The following is a 15,488-nucleotide window of genomic DNA, read 5'->3' as shown; positions in this document are numbered from 1 at the left end:
TACGAGTGTGCTGAGATCTTGGATAGCTGCGTATGTGCCAGAAGAGGGAAGATTAAGAGTCTCCATTACAGTAGAAGTGAAGTGAGGTGATGCTTCATTACATGTCTTTTTGTACACTTTGTCTGCCAATGCCGATAGCCAGTCGGAATTTATTTTATTGATATTCGATGAAAACAGTCAATATTATAAACCTACGCTGACTTACTAAAAGCAAATGCATTGAAAAATGGCAACATGGAAGCAGAAAAAAACCATTTCAACTGTCTTGATTGATCTGATAACAATTTTCACACTATAAATCAGTATAACATAAAAAAAAAAAAAAAAAAATATATATATATATATATATATATATATATCAGTATCGTTATGGCTCCTGATATACTGTGCATCCCTTTCTCACAAAATGGGTACAGCGTTTCATCTCTTATTTTCATGTTTTAAGACAACCGTGTTCAGTTTCAGTAAACAGCACAGTTTCACAATGGTAAAAATGATCCCGTTGTTTTTCCTCCCCTTTGCATTTCATAGCATTTCTGAGTTGTGGCTGACAGTTCAAGCGCAGGTGCAGACACGCTTCTGTTTACTGCCTACATTGGTAGACAACATTAGTGTAAAAGAGTTTCCCCACAAACGAGACTGTATCATTTCTCTTGTGGTTTAGGGCCCTTTTATCTCAGTTCGAGACCTGTTATATCACATCATGTGAAAAAATGGTATTCAGGTGGCAGTTACCATAGTACTTAAAAACATTTTTCACATTTTGTTGGGCGTAGACCCAGGGAGAGCCCTGATGGTGTCTAATCACAAGACTCATTTTATGAGATTAGCCCCATATTACAGAGCCCAGTCTCAGCCTCCTGCTGTCTAACTAGCTATTACCTTGTGCCTGTGATACTCAATGCTCTACTGAACAGATATGAAAACAAGCAATGAAACACAGCTGTACACATACTGTGAGAAACAGGGATGCACAATATATTATTACCATACTGATACAGAAAAATCATCTTTCTATGTATCTATCTTAAACATCAATGTAAAAATATATATTTGGTATTTGTATTGTTTTTTACATTTTTAGTTGTTATGTATTTAGAATACATATATATAAATATATATATATACTTTTAAAATATATATATATATATATATATATATATATATATATATATATACTTTATATATTTTTATTAATATATAAAAGTGTTATTAAAAAAACTGCCAAAAGACCCAACAAATTTTAATCTAAATTTTGGGAAAACACATACCAATAATATTGATCGACCATCCAATCCTTCCCATCCTGTCTCTTTTCCCATGTGTTTTACTGTCTTTTAAACAATGCATGCGGTTTTCGTCAGTTGGGGTGTTTGGAGAAAATACTGCAACATCTTGTTCTACTTGCTTTGATTTCGGCGGTCCAGTGAAATGTGGGCTTGCTACCATTTTTATGAGATTAGACGGAACCCGAATTATAACGCGGTTTGTTTTTCATGAACATGAATAGTTTTGTGTTTGAAACAAATCTGCGCCTTTTCCTAATTAAACTTCAGTTTCTGTTGGAGATGTGTTCGGTGTAGATGTTGGCAGGATTAGATTGCTAGAAATTGCTTTTCAACCGCTGCATACTGTGAGAATGAAACCACAAGGTGATGGTCTGCTGGCCTACAAGACTTGTTTGTGTTTTAGCCTGTTCTGCCGTCCCATTGTAAATCATGCAGTCATGTGTGTATAGTGAGGACCGTGTGTTTGCACAATTGTTACTGTAGCCGAGTAAAATATCCTGAAGGTGTACTGATGGTCCCTGCTTATGTGCTAGATATTAATAATGCAGTACCATCAGTTAAACAAATCTCTTCTGCTATTTTATTTATTTACTTTTTGTTAAATATTTGCATGTTGACATGGAATGTCTAAAATGAGTATTATATAAAAATATAAATTTATGTCACACCATAGGACACATATGTCAACTACCCATATATAAAGTATAAATGTGTGTGTGTGTGTATATATATATATATATATATATATATATATATATATATATATATATATATATATATATATATATATATATATATATATATTAATGTGTATATATATATATATATATATATATATATATATATTAATATGTATATTATATATGTACAAATTACATAACCACTTGAAATTATAAAATGCAAATTAATTTATTCAAATATTCCCATATATTTTTTCAACATTTATATATTTATTTTATAGTCATTTTATAATATATTTAGAATTTATGTAATTTGATACTTTTTTAATATGTATGAAAATGTATGCTAAAATTTGCTTAATATAACAATGCAAATGTTTAAACATGACTTCTTCCTATTTGATTTTTGATTTCTTGTACTTCGTCGTTTGCTGTCTTTGGAGTTTCTGGTCGCAGATCTTCGGTTGGTTTATTCCTATCCAGTAAGATTAATACTTGTGGTTGCCATGGCATGGTGGCAAACCTCTTTCAGAGCGAAAGAAAGAGTGTTGCCCGGCGTCTCTCTCAGTGGGCAGCGGCGTATTTGCACATTCGACGCAAGGACCCTTTACGGCCCCAGGTTAAAGACAAACACGCTCCTGTGGAGCTGGAGTCACGGCCTCTCAGTCGGCTGAAGGTTGCTTGTTGAAAAGGCCGGCGGCCAAACTTATTCCACCTTTTATTTTCTCCTTATTTATTTTTTTGCTTCCCCAACATTGCCGTATGACATCAAAGTGAGCTCTGCTTCAGTGGAGAGCTGATATCCTGAAAGGCCCAAGCAGGTGATGCCGAAGACGGAGGCTGGGATAAGAGGGCGAGATGTTTTCTTAAGAGTGCCTCACTAGCGAGAGCGAAATTGCACTGTTGAGTGAGCAAAATACCTGGAAGTCACTGCTGAAAGTATTTGGGTTAAAGTCAAGGAGGAAAACGAGCAGAATTTGTTCGGAGGCCTCTGGCTTGCTCGATTCAAAGTGAATCACTTTAATATGGGCGAATCATCATTTTGGGAGTCGCGAACATTTTCTGCCACAGTTACGCCAAACATCTTGATTTTTTGTGGTTTTCTAGTCTAGCAACCTGCTGAACTGTCAAATAGTCCTTTTCCCTGACTACAGTGGAATGATATTACAAATGAGGGCTTTCTATTACAGAACTTTCCCTCCTAGAAAGCAAAGGATTGCGTGGAAACTTCAACCTTCAAATCAAAAAACACTTCATTCTTACTAGTAGTCGTCTAATAAGTCATCTTTTTTTATTTAAAATTTTTTTTTATTATTAGACTCTACCATATGGTTGAGATGTCAGTCCATCGTAAATATCAGTTTAAATTGAACTAAAAGAATGTTGCATCTTGGGTATCTTGGATACATTTCTTAACCGTCAGGGTCCACAAAAATAAAAAATATATATATTTAAGCGTCTGTATAATAGGCTTACTAAATATAGGCGTATGGCATATATATATATATATATATATATATATATATATATATATATCCTATATTATGTCTTTTACAGGCATATCATCCACACCGTTATGCTTGATTTTGGATAATTCTGGTAAATAAATATGTGTGCATTTCTTTTTTTTAACCCCTACCCCATTCACAACAACATTCTGGTTTCATCCCTACTTCCTCGGTTGATTTTTTGGCCCTAGTATCTGATGACGGACCGGGAGAGTTGTTTTTTCTGTGTGACTGACTGAAGTTTGTAACCGGCCGCTGTTATTTGAAAACTGGAAATACCCAAACCCTCGCGACGACCGCAGACGCACAGCTGTGAAAGGATCGCTCTCATCTTTTCCTTTTGATAGATTTGTTCTCTATCAGAGCAAGCTCAACCGTACGGTAGAGATATCATTTGTTCACCAATGCAGTGAATGGGTGCCGTCGGATTGAGAACGCAATTCGTCCGAAAGTCGTCTCGTCTGAATCAGGAGCGAAACATACACAGATCAAGCGGCGTTTACAAGCAGAAACAGCTCTGAACGAAAACTATGCGTGATTTTGGACTAAAGAAGATGGACAGTTTTCACTGGAGGAAAGGTTGCTATGGAGTTTGGGCTCAAAGCGAGTGGCGGCGAAACACGTTAGTGACGGATTCGTTTCTTACAGACATGCGGTTTTTCACAAGCCGTTAATTTATGAACCGCAGCGGTGTGGATTGTTGCGTTGCTTTTAATAGGTGTTTGGACCCTCGTTCTGACGGCACCCATTCGCTGCGGAGCGTCCGTTGCTAAGCGATGCAACATTTCTCTAATGATTATGACGTTCTGCCAATCGCGGACTGATAACGGGTCGTCACGCACCGATGCAGCGCTTAATAACTCCCTCTCCGTATTTCACAGCGGACGACTTTGCTGTAATGATGATGACAGGAACACTGAAAGACAAGGGCAGGTCAATCGCGAGTCCACCGACCCCGGACCTGCAGTCCTCATTTAATCGCCGATAGCTCATACAGACAGTGTTTACGTCACACCGGGGAGAGAGCGAGATGAAATGAAGGACTAATGTGCCCATTTGTTACACACAAGCCCTTCAATTATGCATTTCTATTTAATACAGATGGAAACAAGGCCGTGATTCATCACCCTCGCCATGACAGTAAAGGAAATTAAACCTTTAACAGGCCCAAAACAACAAAACAGACTCCATAGTCCATCTACAGCACAATTTTATCGTTCGTATGTCGCTAAATAGAGCTTGCAGTTGTTTAAGGCAGTTTTTCGTTCTATACTCGGCAGCGATAAATTAATTCATCGATTTTATTATTAAAACACATGCACAATGATATCTCGAAACACTTGATAATTTATATGTCTAAATGAGTGTAATGTTAAAAATCATACAGCTGTTTATTTATTTTATATTAACGATATTTGAGCTCTTTACAAAACTGTTTGAGTATGGTTAGTTCAGATCTATCTCACCCTAATTTAAATTCAGGTTTTGAGTGGATTTTAAACACGACTGCTTGAATAGAACTTGACATTAAAGCAAAAGGTAGAAAAGCCTTTCCATCTAAATTGCTTATCTGTGGTTCTCGGACAACAGGATGAAAGATGCAAAGCCTGTCGATTTATTCAACTGTCAGTGGCTTCTTTGGGCCCATAAAACATGTTATATGCATGACTTGTATTTCCCAGTTAACTTGCATTGCGGTCCCTTAATTCCTCTTTGTGATTCAGGAAGTCGTCTTGGCAGGATCGAGCGTCCCTCCGTGCTTTCCATGCTTATGTGGCCATAAGCATTTTCGGTGTGGAAAGCGGGACTTTTTGACTGATTGTTCTCAAAAGCAGGAAGATACAATGCCACGTGGGTGGCAGCGTACACTGCGATGGGCTGAATTTAGAAAGTTTATGTCACAGATTGACTTTCCCTGGAGACAGTGGAGGATGTGGTCAGAATCTCTTTATCTGACGTTTGGTTGGAAGACCTTGCTGTTACTGTATTAACAGCTATATATTAACATTGCTGTATTACTACCGGTCTCTTATGCATACAGCCTGCATTTATTTGATCCAAAAGTACAATGAAACAAAATTCAAATAAATTGTGGGATATTGTTACAAAATATCTGTTTTCTATTTGAATATAACTCAATAAATAATTTATTCCTGTTATACAGTGCTGAATTTTCTGCAGCCCTCTCGAATCATATATATATATAAATTTATATAATTAATATATATAATTTTAATTCTAAACCTCTGCTACTATAAATAATGATTTTAATATATATAATTTTAATATATATATATATATATATATATATATATATATATATATATAAATATAATTTATATAATAATATAATTATATAATTATATATAAATCATTTTAAATATGGCTTTTTAAAAATGATGTTGTAATTAGTAATTGCATTCATGTCTTCAGAAGCAAAACATATAATATAAGGTGTCATTAATATGTCGCACAAAGCCATTTTAGCCCTGATATATTTTTCCCATGCACATGTTGGACTCCATTTAGAGCACAGTCCGCTGCGTTCCTCTCACATGAACCTGCCTGTGATTTACTGTAGACTTCAGGCAAACGACCTAGACCAACCTCTCCGTCCCCAGCCGTTCACTAATCAGAACCTGTCGCTGGAGCGGGTAACAAAGGCAGCTTAATGAAAACAGAATGTCTCTGTTTGAGACGGCTTCCTGGTAAAGGACTCTGGTTGGAGGGCAAAGACATGCTTTTGTCCCATTTCCGCTGCTGTGTGGTCTTCGGTGCATTTCTGCCTTCTTTAACTCACGAATGAGAGGTTGATGCTGCGGCGGTCCGAGTGGCCCTCATGCCCTGCTTAAGCGCCATTCACCCAACTTCCCATCTCTAGCGTGCTTTGCGGCATTGAAACCTGACATTAGCGCATTCTGTGAGCCCTTTAGGATCTTAAACTGCAAATATTTGGCAAGCAAACAAACACTGGAGATGAGCAGATGCATGCGTATGGACGTCTTACTGTTCGTCGGCAGCCTCTGAATTTGATTCGCTCCAATCTGTTAACTGGCAAATCTGTTCAAGAGCTCTTTTTATAGGATCGTCAAGTTGTCATTAATATTCTGAACAGAGAGAGCATCCAGTCTGCTTCTGTTTTTCGGTCTGGTATCGGTCTTTTCATCATGCAATTCAATTGAAATCAAATGTTTCGTTTGTTTTTGCAGTAATAACGCAATTGTTTTAAAGCAGAGAAGGTAATGAATACATAAATATATAAAGCGAGTTTCTATACAGAATTTAGAATAATAGTGTGTATAAGCCTATTGTAAGTTTAGCAAAAACTTTACATTTCTTCTTAATTATTTGGATTGTCATGTTTTATTGATGATACATGATTCACAGCACATCAACATTCGCTTGTTCACGCAATCCCACAACAAGATCGTGTTAATGATCCAAAATTCAAATCCGTTTGTTTCCAAAGAATAGTTGACAGTGTTCAAACTATACGTGCTTCAGCTTCCCCCGGAGCGGTCCTAAGCAGCTCAAAGCAAATCAGCATGTCTGAGGATATTAGCTAAGGATATTAATAGTGCACTTCAAGGAAATAAATGCTTTTGTTTATTCAATTCGTTCTGGCAGGTTTCCAATAATTCGTTATCAGCGCCGATCCATCGGCAAAGCAGTAAATCAGCCGGCCGCTAGAAAGCAGCAGCGTTTTCACACAGTACCGCCGGTGTGTCAGGGCCCCAAATAACAGCCTTGTGTTTGTGTGTTTGACTCGCACCCTTTTCAGAGCCCCTTAATAGCCCCGTTTAAGCGTGGCTCACTCATTACTGCCACTGTTTGACCACAAAACAGACCTCTAGAGCGAGACGCAGACGAGAAAGCGCGCGGCTTTTGACACGCATTGACCTTTCGCCGGGGGTGGGGGATGTTGTAAACACGCGACGAATGGCAACTGGGCAGTTTTTGGTTTTATTTTAGCCGATCTCTCGATTCGCGTTCTCATGCATTTTTTTGGTTTGTTTGTTTTTTATGTAGCAAGAAAATCGCAAAGCTGAATTTATGGCATTTTATAATGATAATAAGAAATGCTCGTGTGTCATGTCTGCAGCATCTGTGATTGGATCGTGACTAAAATCCATCGGTTATCGCAATTTTAAATGGCTACAGATAAGCCTGTTAGTCTGTTTACAGTGCCTGTTGTCTTTTACAGTGCAAAAAATACATAAATAAAATAAAATATCCCGTGTTTGGTTTTAAAATATCGTCCATGAAAAAATGCCGATGTTTCAGTTCAGGTCAATTTTATTTAAAAAAACGACCTCGTCTCGTGGAATAAACACACCGTTTTTAGCGCGACATGAAATACGTACCGACAAGTACATATCACTGCGGTTTCTAATAAAAATGAACACTAGAGGCAGTAAAACTCTGACACCTTTTAATCCTTTTCCAAAATATATACAGAGTTTGATTCATGTGTCGTTTTCACACAATTACTTGAAAAATATCATATTATGACTTCAAAGCAATATTAATGTGCTGGGATATTTGAAAACTGATGCTTTTGCATGCATATACAACACATATCTATGTGTTTTCATAGACGGTAAGTATAGAGGTGTACTTGAGAGATGAGGAACTCGGGTTCAACTCGTGTGTAACTACGGTTTAACGAAACATTTCAAATATGTGTAAAAGGAAGTTGAAATGGCACAGTTGCTTCAACAAATGCCTTCAGTTTTGCATTTGTTAACACTAGTTTTGTAGGTTGAGGCTTGGATTTGGCGTAGAGCGTATTCCCAACACGATAGAGCTTTAACTTTTAGCAACAGTCCACTGATATTTCAATTTTGAACCGCCTCTATACGTACGTAATAAAACGTGTCAGGGTTCACGTATTGAACCTGTGTTTTAACACGCAGTAAGGTACTTAAAACAGCGTTGCACAAAAAAATAAATACAGTAAAAATGTCACAATGTCTCAATTCAAAATGAAAGCCAAATAATACAGGTGTGTCTTAAGCAATGAAAAATCCAGTTCTTATGTGTACAGGTAAACTATTCCACAAATTAGGTGCCGCAATTGAAAATCTTTGCTCTCAGAACATCGAGGAACACCTGATTGGACGAGCTCGGTGCTCACTGGTTTGTAGGATATTGCTCTGCCATTTCCTGTGTGCTCTGGGGTTATGGTGTCTGAGTTGGTGCTGTGGTGGTCTTGGTTAGATAGAGATACTGTCATGCCGAGATGAGTGTTTTCCTGTCTGGGTATTTCAATGTGTTGAAATGCAAGCTTTTCCATATATTTAGAGGCTGTAGACACATGGGGTGAAAGAGTCCAGACTGTTTTCAGCAGCCGCGCAGTAAATGACAGGTTTCAGCAAAGACTGCATTCTTTTCCATTGAGAGAGAGAGAGAGAGAGAGAGAGAGAGAGAGAGAGAGAGAGAGAGAGAGAGAGAGAGAGAGAGAGAGAGAGAGAGAGAGAGAGAGAGAGAGAGAGAGAGAGAGAGAGAGAGAGAGAGAGAGAGAGAGAGAGAGAGAGAGACAGAGAGAGGGAGACAGAGAGAGAGAGAGAGAGAGAGAGAGACATAGGGAGAGAGAGAAGAGGTCATACTTTGACATGTCCAGTTCAACTTTATTGTCCACGTTGTGGAAATTTGTCCCTCAATTTTGTCTTTTTTTATTTTTCCTCTTACAGAATGCCCACTCAGAACTTTCACGATAGAAAAATAAAATGGTTGCAAAAGTAGCGTTGTCACTCACAATAATGAAATGTCTAGACTCGACATACATTTATCTCTCAAAGCATATACTCTTATGTGTTTGTACATGATAAATATACACAGTACACACAAGTTATTTAAACAAAAACTTTTTTTTGGATGAAATAAATCACGGTTAATTGTTTGGCAGCACTAATTTGCATACGCATACTTAAAAGTTCTTCGGAGATGAGAATTTTTTTCCAAAATAGAGTTGTGTTAGCATCAAGGGTGCACTATAAGCACATGCACTATTTCATTCATACAGGACTCCAGAGGGCGCCCTTGTGTAGAAACTCCAAATATGCCTCATAGAAGTCATAGAATTTATGATGTTCTAAGAAATAACAAATATGGACCAAAGCATCTAGCTATTGCTGTAACTAAATAAAAAGAAGACAGCGGCAATATATGATTTATTTGTGTTTTTCAAGCAGAGGAAATTTAAAATGCAAAGCTAATCGGCGTATCATGTATTTTTGGCCTAATTCTATGGTAAGAAGCCAAATCAGACAGCAAAATGAAGTTTTCAAACACTGAAATGATGTTTGAGTTGAGTTTGGAAACAAAATATGCTGTTACGAGTCCGTTTGGTTGAACAACGGGTTTATAAATGTTCTCATTAGGCCGCCATCTTATGCTTTCTTAGATATTTTAGAATCGATAACATTTTGGACAACACTGTTGCAAATTCAATTTCGCGTGGCGTCGCTGTCTCAGAAAACAGTTGAGATGTTAATGAGATCTGATCCACGACTCCTTTGTTTTCTATGTGTAATAAGCGGTCAGGAATTCCCTGTCTTCTTCTTTCTTCTCTTCATGAATGGCTGCTTCAGGATTTCGGTCTCAAATAAACTCCCAACTGGGACGGCAGGCATAAATAGCAACACAGTGTTACTCCTGTGGTTTTATGTCTGAATGTGTCTGGGTTTAACATCTTCAAAAGCAGGATATGGTTTGTGCAACTATCCAACCCCTTCCTCTATGTCCCCAAAGACTTTTGGCATAATGACCCCATAATTACACCACAGGCAAACAAAGGAGACAAACTCGGTGGCTGATTGCTTGCAAACATGGGAAGTGTCAGTAATTTAGGAAGAGCTTGCGCTATGTGTCTGAAATGTGAGCTGTGGGTTTCCTGCGAATGAGAAAATAACAGCTTTCCCGCTTTGGTCTTCTGCTCTTTATAAAATGTAAAATGTAAAAGTTACAAACGATGAAGTTCTGGGTCCAGAGGGAGCTGTTTTGGATTAGAGGAAAGGTCACTGAGAGTTGAATATTTTGCTGTCAGGTTTAATTTAATTTAATTTAATTTAATTTAATTTAATTTAATTTAATTTAATTTAATTTAAAATTATTTTCATTTAAAATTAAATTAAATTAAATTATTTTAAATTAAATTAAATTATTTTAAATTATTTTGAATTAAATTAAATTATTTTATTTTAAATTAAATTAATAATCAGAAATGTTTGAGCAAAAAAATCAGCATATTAGAATGATTTCTGAAGAATCATTTGACACTGAAGACTGCAGTAATGATGCTAAAAATTTAGCACAGAAATAAATTCGAAAATAGCTGTGTTAAATGGTAATAATATTGGTTGATATTTTATACTGCATTTTTAAACAAATAATACGACTTTTTTTAAACCAAAAAATATTACCAACCTAAATTATGAACAATTGTCTTGTTTACTTTATTATTTTCGTGCAGGAATTTAAAGGAATCATCTTTTGTGAACACAATTATTGAACTGCTTCATTAAATTATTTTTTTTTTTTCTTGCTACAAAACATAGTTTGCTACCGCCCTTGAATCAACTGTTATGCTCCTGAAAAATGTTTGTTTGGTTTGCTACTTTTTAGTTAGTTTCTCCCCAGAGCTGACCTCGTGCTCTCCCCGCGTCTCTCCTTGGCCTGGTTTTCTCATTTTTGCCTTCCGACGAACTGTGTTTCGCTGTCTCTTTCCAAGCCCCGTTTGGCTGAATGTTTATTTTAGACTAAAGTTCGCCGTGAGAAAGACGTCCTGTCCCGGCACGCTTCCATAAAACATCCGCGATTGTTTACTTTTTACATTTGCCGGTGAAATTAAGTCTAGCAAAGTTTGAAATCGAACTGCTGATTTCCATGCAGGCTGAGGTCGGGCGAAGCGATTGCCAGCCTCCAATTGCGTTAAATAACAAATCACTTCAAGAGGCCGTTCTTCGAAGAACTGATCTGACGAGACACTCGTGGACCTGCTGCTTTCGTCTTCATCCTCTGCTTCCGCGTTAGGCTAAATGAATTCTCATTGATCATGTCCTCTGCCGTTTTATCCAGTTTCTGGGGTTTCCCAGACAGTGTTGCGGCCTGCTATAAAATGTGTGTGTGTGCGTCTGTTTAAAGAGGGAGAAACCATCACGCCGGGTCTTTTATTGCTCTCTTACTAACAGAGAAGTGCCTTTATGACTTGTCCGCCTGGCTATAGCATTTTATGTGGCTATTTTATCGTCATTATATAAGGTCATCGCTCGCTCGGAGTCATCGTTTACTCACGCTCATGTCATTTTAAACCCATATAGTTTGCTTTTTTGGGGGTTATTGCAATGGTATGACTGCTCCCGGTGTTGACCCTCTTTCTCTCTCTTTCTCTTTGACTCTTTCTCTCTCTCTCTCTCTCTTTGTCTCCGGCTCCATCCCTCAGATGATTCTTCCAGGTCCTGGGCATATTGAAGATATAACTACATAATTGCTGTCGTATACCATTAGACTATCCGGCCCTGAGTGACAGATGGATATTACTAAGCAATTACAGAGGAGCTCCGGGTCCTTCCTAACCTGTCCTGTGTTGATGTTCTGATTGTCTAAAAATTCCTGCGTTTTCCTTCACAGGGTTTCGGGCCCAGATTAGTTTTTCCTGCCTCAGAGTTTTTTCTTTGAGACCCGCTGTAGCAGTTTTTCTACAAAGTTTAAAAGTGTTTAAATTATACTTCTTCATCGATATATATGGGTTTTAAATATACACTTTAAAAAGTATGTTTACAATAATATTCGTTTGACAATTATGGAACACACTTGGCATCTGCTTAATATTTATCCAGTTGTGCTTATTTTTGTAATAGTTTTTTTTTTAATTACAAATGGAAAGGAAAAAAAATATTTAATATTATTTAATATTAAAAATAATATTTATAAATAGTTTTATATGTATTATTTTAAATACAAACCGTAAGAATATAAATAATATTAAATGATATTTTATATATGAATAATATTTAATTATAATAATGTAATTAATTTTTAAATGAATGCCGTCAAACAGTTAATCACAATTAAATTAGACATAATACATAATATGTGTAAACATAAATATTATGTTTAAATAATATTTATTGTTTGTATAAAGACACAGACATACAGCATATATTTAGCTAATATTTACATGTATTTGTGTATATATTTATATTCAAATAAATTATATATAAATCTATTTTATTTATACAAAATAAATGTTTTTGAGCACTATTTTAAATACTTATATATTTAAGCATTTTATTATTTGACCATGCTATTTCTCTTATTTAATTATTTTCTAATTACTTAATTAAGGACTAAAGTTTTTCTGAATTTCAGGGCCCACTCAGATCCGTTTTCCAAATGATTTTCAATGCGATAAATTCGTGTGAGAAATCATCACCCAGAAATAGTGCAATCTTGAAGGCACGTTGTTTTAAACGTTCATTGAAAATAATAATACAAAAAAAAAAATCAGATCAATCGATGTCATTGCTTTGCATCTGTAAGCGTTAAACTATTGAATGAAGTCAAAGACGGTGAGATCCGAACGTTGAGCGCCAAAAGAGGTCGAAGGTAGTAAAGACGAGGTGTGAGAATAGACGCAAATAGGACGGCAAACGATAACTAAAGAAACCTTAAGGCATGTCCTCGTGCTTCACTGGCCACCAGCCGAGCGTTTCTCCTCTTTCTCATTGTTTCTCCGGCGCCATCTGGGAGCCGTAATGCCTCTGAAAGCTGTAAGGAGTTTGAGTCTTTTTAATCATTTATCAAGATTCTCTTTGAACCTATAAGCCTTTGCTTTGGCTCTCGGACAAGACTCGGGTTTTATCGGACCAAATCAGCATTGCTCTGCCTTTTTCTGACTCGGGGGTAGACCTGTTTACAAATACAGCACACATGGTTCGCTCTTTATCACGCCGCACGTGACCCTCTCCGCCAACAATACAGTGCCATCAGCTTAATGCTCAAAACAAACGTCCTGCATCTCGCCGGCAAGCTTTGAAGTTCACCTGCCAAACAGACCGGGCTGTTGTCCTGTACGCTGAATTATGAGGATGTTAGGGGTTTATAGAGGAACGATAACATCTTCTGTTCACGTGTTTTTCAACAGAGCATCATTCAGGAGAGCGATAGCACCGCTGTCCTCCTGCTGCATGTTTCTTTATTCAAAGCCGTGTTGTAGTGACATTTTCCTGAACACGTCACCTAAAAGGTTTCGTGGAAATGCAGAGGATTCTGTGGTGCAGTGTTCATTTATTGTTCTATTTAATGTAATGCATGTTTGTAATGCATTTTTATTATTTTAATGAATTTTATTTTTTTATTCAGTTATTTATTTTTTTACTTTTTTTAATTAAATGTATTTATATTTTATTTTGGGTTTGCAATGCATTTTTATTAATTTTATGCATTTTATTTTTATTTATTTATTTTTTTACACACACACACACACACACACACACACACACACACACACACACACACATATATATATTTTTTAAATATATATATATTTAAATATATATATATATATATATATATATATATATATATATATATATATATATATATATATATATATATTTAAATATATATATATATATATATATATATATATATATTATAAAAAAAAAAAAAAAATATATATATATATATATATATATATATATATATAAAATCTTTTTTAAATAACATTAATTAACAGTGTTTTTAATTTAACTATACATGACACATAATGAAAATAAATACAAAAAAAAATAATACATGCAATTAAACAGCATTAATGTAATACAACTGCATATAACTGTATACAATATTAATTTTGTTATTGTTGTGGTTGACATCACGCTCTGACATGAAATTTTGCTATTTTTTTGGGCAACACAAGTTTGATCCCAGCTTGATATCACGAGATGGGTTTCATCTGATCATCTCTCGTAGTTAAATCGCTCGATCTAGAGTGCATGAAGAAGTGACTAGTTAAAGTCGGTCCAAGCTGTGTAAGATTATTATTGTATTTACTTCTTTGTTATGCTCACACCTCCTGATGTTGTCTATTCCTGCTCTGCAGGAAGATCAACCTTTTTTTGGCATTTTGCCACAAGTTCACGTGATCCAGTGCGCAGATGATACGGTTTTATCTGCGATCTGAGCAGCATACCCGTGAGTTTGAGTTTGTTTATAGTGGACTGCTGAAGTCAAACTCTGAACAGGCTTTGAAAGCCCCAAAGAGGTTTATTAGAGGCTTCATTGTTTGTCTGTACTCGGTGGAGTCTGGGCTGATTTACCGTCCTGATGGATACGTCGGATATGCATCCAATCGAAGAAGCACTGACCAGTCCAGTAGCATTATAAATGCCCACACAAACTGTGTGCTCTCAGCTTTTTCTTTCTGTAGCTTTGTTTGATATCCCTGCTCTTCATTAAAGTCAACATGAAGTCAAACCTGACCTTATTAACTGCACACTCGGACCTTATTGGATTCCTCAGCGCTTGTTTTTCCAAAGGAACATTACTTGTATTTCTTTTTAAGGTTATTAGTTGATATTAACCCGGCGAAATTGACTCTTCAGCTTGACTCCGTGGCAAAATTGAATAGCAAATTTTGGGTTATTAACGTCTATGAAACGATAGCGATCTCGCGAAGTCGCTAAAATCAGTCAGATGGGTTTTTACGGTTGAGGCTCGCACGCGATTATCTTTAATAAGATAAAATTGCATATTTGTAGCCGTTAGAGCGGTTCTCCTGTGACTTAAATGCTGTTTAACTGTAGGAAACATTCCTAGATAAGGATTTGGAAACCAGACAAACAGCACGGGCAGCTTGGGAAAAGACTTTGCAAACTAGCACTTTCATTTTGAAAATATGTCGTTTCGGTTTAACTTCTGAACGAAATGAGTCGCCTGCCCGGTGTGACCGTCTAAAACCCAAGGAAGTCAGGAAGCCGATAGGATTTGATTTAGAGCGGTATTTA

At 36.4% G+C, this 15,488-nt stretch overlaps 1 protein-coding gene across 2 annotated transcripts in view; it reads left to right on the top strand.

Moving 5' to 3' along the window:
• Nucleotides 1–15,488, top strand: part of gpc5a (glypican 5a) — a 148,279-nt gene that overhangs the window by 5,307 nt on the left and 127,484 nt on the right. The window lies entirely within an intron of this gene.

The sequence above is a fragment of the Puntigrus tetrazona genome, chromosome 1 (assembly GCF_018831695.1).
Source record: "Puntigrus tetrazona isolate hp1 chromosome 1, ASM1883169v1, whole genome shotgun sequence".
NCBI lineage: Eukaryota > Metazoa > Chordata > Actinopteri > Cypriniformes > Cyprinidae > Puntigrus > Puntigrus tetrazona.
The sequence above is the reverse complement of the archived record's forward strand: the minus strand, read 5'-3'. Positions and strand labels throughout refer to the sequence as shown.